Raw genomic sequence first — 4,207 nt, 5'->3', positions numbered from 1 at the left:
AACAACTTCTTATGGATCTTTAGAGAAGTTGTCTTGAAGTCAGAGGATCCAGCTGATTTTATTTTTGCAGACATTTCACCCACACTCCTGTCTCTGCATCACCCTAGGGGCTCATCAACTTTTTAAAACTGCCAATGATGACTTTAAAGCAGATTTTTTCATACTCGTTTGTTCTTGTCAAGTCTGCCTCTTTTACAATTTCCTTTTCCAAAAATGGCTCTAATTTTGCTTTGCCCTAAAAACTTCTAGAAGAATTCCTCTCTTAAAAAAAAAAAAAAGTCGTTTGAAGTCCTGTATATAGAGAGATCTTAAAGTCCTATCATTTCTTGGGCTTCTCTCTTTTCATCTTCTTAAACACAAAGTGCAACCCCCACAAAATGTATGAGGCCTTTCTTGAGTTCCTTATTATTTCTATTCAGGAGCCATGAAACAACTTTTGTGCTTGAGATGGGCTTTGACAGAGGATCTAGGAGTAAGAATTTTATTTCAGGTTCTTCTGAGCATTAATGAGGATGAACACAATGGTTCACTGAAATCGCTGGAGGAAAAAAAGTGGATTTGCCCCTGGCTTTTGTACCCAGAAAATAAACCCTGGGTTTACTAATTGAGATAGTTTGGATATTTGTGCCCAACCAAATCTCATGTTGAAAGGTAACCCTCAGTGTTGGAGGTGGGGCCTGGGGGGAGGTATGTGGAACATGGTGGCAGATCCCTCATGAATTGCTTTGGCCATCCCCTTGGTGATGAGTGACCTCTCACTCTGAGTTCACACTCAATCTGGTGGTTTAAAAGCATGTGGCACCTCCCCACCCCTTGCTCCTGCTTTCGCCATGGGATGTGTCTGCTCCCACGTTGCCCTCCACCTTGGTGAGTAAAAGCTCCCTAGGGCATCCCAAGAAGCAGATGGCACTATGTTTCCTGTACAGCCTGCAGAACTGTGAGCCAATTAAACCTCTTTTCTTATAAATTGCCCAGTCTCAGGTATTTATAGCAGTGCAACAATGACCTTACATGTTGTTATATCTAATCCATACCCTCTCTGAGTAAAGTGGAGATCATAATGAAGTATTTTTTGTTTTAAAAGTATAGGCCAGGTGTGTAATCCCAGCACTTTGGGAGGCTGAGGCAGGTGGATCACTTGAGGTCAGGAGTTTAAGACCAGCTTGGCCAACATAGTGAAACCCTGTCTCTACTAAAAATACAAAAATTAGCCAGGCATGGTGGCATAAGCCTGTAGTCCCAGCCAAGATGATGCCACTGCACTCCATCTTGAGTGACACAGAAAGTCTCTGTCTCAAAAAAAAAAGTATAGTGGTTGGAGACTCTGAGGTACAACTGGCAGAAACTAACTAGAATAAATGAAAAGAGAATGTATTGGCTCACATAAAGGAAAGTTGGTTGAGTTCAGGCACAGATTGATCTAGGAGCTCAAATGATGTTGTCAAATCACACTCCCTTTCTCTTAAGCAAGTTTTCTCTACAAGGCGTTATAATAATCACTAGCAGCCCAAACTTACTAGTTAAGCATCCTCAAGGAAAGGTGAGTATTTTCCCAAATTCCCCTGGCAAGAAAATCTAAGGAGGATTTTAAATGGCCTTATTTGGGTCATGTGCCCAGTCCTGAATCATTTATTATGTTTAAGGGCACGGGGTCCTTTGGTGGGGGCAGCCTGGGTCTACGGCAGGGTGGATATCATCAAACCCACTCTTAACTGCATGGGGTAAGTTTTCCCATAGGAAAGAAGAGTACTGTTTCCGGAAAAGGGAAGGATGGTCAGGCAGACAAGCACAACCGATGTCCCCCTAAAAAGGCCTTTCAAAGTAATTAGTCAATGGAAGAGAGAAGCAGAAGAAAATAAGAAGTTGGGGTAGGATGGCATAGGCTTTTTTTTTTTTTTCCATTTTCAAATTTTTATTTTCTTCATCTGTTCCAACAAGTCTCCTTGGTGCTGGAAACCATAGCAGTAGGAGCGAGACCGCAGACTTAGGCATGAAGTGATGAGAGCTTTAATAGAGATATGAACAACCCCGGCTGGGCAGGCTTCCCTTCCTGAGAATGTAATTCCAAGTCAGGTCAGATGGATGATGATGAGGAGGAGGATATCAAGGTGAAGGAGGGGAGGCAAAGCCAGTCCAGGCAAAAGGCATAGCTGGCACCAAATGCTGGCATGTCAGACACATTCACTCAATGCCAGAAGGCTCCCTGTGGCTGGAACCCAGGCTGGGAGGAAGCCGGCCAGGTAATTAGAGAGGAGCTGGGAGAGGGACCTCCAGGCAGATTGTGAAACGCCTTGACCCTCACGCCAAAATGTTTGGACTTGATCTTATCTCTGGGTTTTGCGGAGCAGGACTGTCTTTAAACTCTAGAGTTAATTTTTCAAATATCTTAACGATACTATCTCTGGCATTTGATGGGAACATGGGGGTGGAATTGGGCAAGAGTGCTGGCAAGCAGCCCAGTGAGGAGGTCAGAGTGGGAATCCTGGCAAGAAACTTCGAAGGCCACCAGGGCAGTGACAGGAGGGTGGGATTCTGGAGGCAAAACCCAGGGAGAATCCATGGGGTTTGGCCGCTGCCAACAGATGGGGACAGGAACTGATCAATAGAAGAGGCACAGGGAGGAAAGAACTTGAAACAAGGAGCTACTGCCCTCCCCTGGCCAACTGGCCACAGAATGAATCATCGACTATGAGACAGGAAAGTTCACCACATTCTCAGAACAGAAGATGCTGGCTGCTGGAAAACAATGTCAGGAAGTCCTTGTTGCGTAAGTGTAGCTTTTATTTCATTCACTTTTCAACAGATAATTATTAGGCTCCTATGATGTGCCAAGTCCTGAGTTAGAGGCTGGGTATAAACTGTGGGGAGGAACAGACACCATTCCCTTCACCACACAGCTTTCTATATACTGTATAGGAGACAGACAGCAAACAAATGTATATCTAAGTAAAATGAATGAACTGTATTAAGTGTATGAAGGCAATTGATTCTGGATGCAATGAAAAGAAATAATGGGATGGGGGCAGGGAACTTCCTAAAATGAGTGGTCAAGATGAGGTAGGGTTCAGAGTGGGACTTCACATCACGTTTCACCTGGGGAGGGCACTGAGGGCATTTGCCAGTCAATATATATCAGCAGACACTGAAGACCACCTCATTCTGCAACTACCTGTATCTCTTGGAAAATATCCAAAGAAATCCACTAATTAATGATAGTTCCCCAAGTTTACAGTTGTCTTAGCAGGCATCTTTTTTCAGCTTTTTTTTTTTTTTTTTTTTTTTTTTGAGACGGAGTTTCGCTCTTGTTACCCAGGCTGGAGTGCAATGGCGCGATCTCGGCTCACCGCAACCTCCACCTCCTGGGTTCAGGCAATTCTCCTGCCTCAGCCTCCCGAGTAGCTGAGATTACAGGCACGCGCCACCATGCCCAGCTAATTTTTTGTATTTTTAGTAGAGACGGGGTTTCACCATGTTGACCAGGATGGTCTCGATCTCTTGACCTCGTGATCCACCCGCCTCGGCCTCCCAAAGTGCTGGGATTACAGGCTTGAGCCACCGCGCCCGGCCCTCTTTTTTCAGCTTTTAAAATGACATGAAGATAGTGGGCTTTGATTCATATTAAAGTAGTTAAGACCCAAGATTACATATCATTGTATGAATAAGTAGAACTAAACTGACCATTTTCAAAATAACTGCTTAATCTTATAATCCAACCTCATAACTTGCTGGAAAATACGTTGTTCTATCATTTCAACCAACAACAGAGTTGAAAGAAACTAAAAGAACAATTTACTCAACCCGTTAAAAATAAATTGTGACTTTCTGTAATGTGCTTACAGGAAAGTAATAGGAAAAATCATATTTTTTCCAGTTCTTCAAAATATGAACACAATAACTAAACCTAAAGTTGTGTAATCTAACATGTTTCAGACTTTTCATAGATAGAAAATAATTTTTCGCTGGGACACAAGAAAAACCCACATTTCTTTAATGTTTTTTGTATTTGCCTTTTTCCAGCCTGAGAATCACTTTCAACTTCTTAATAATAAAGACTTGAAGATGTTATGGTATTGGTCCAGGACTACAGATTATAAATCTTAGTGATGGAACTGAATATTGTTCTGCCAAGTCCCACTCTCTTAACATCCCTAACTGAAAAAACTATTATTATACAAGTAATATATGCTCATAAAAAATCTAAATTATG

The sequence above is a fragment of the Sapajus apella genome, unplaced genomic scaffold, assembly GCF_009761245.1.
Source record: "Sapajus apella isolate SASKATOON/1434 unplaced genomic scaffold, GSC_monkey_1.0 scaffold2, whole genome shotgun sequence".
In the NCBI taxonomy this organism is placed as follows: Eukaryota; Metazoa; Chordata; class Mammalia; order Primates; family Cebidae; genus Sapajus; species Sapajus apella.
Note: the sequence above shows the minus strand (reverse complement) of the source record.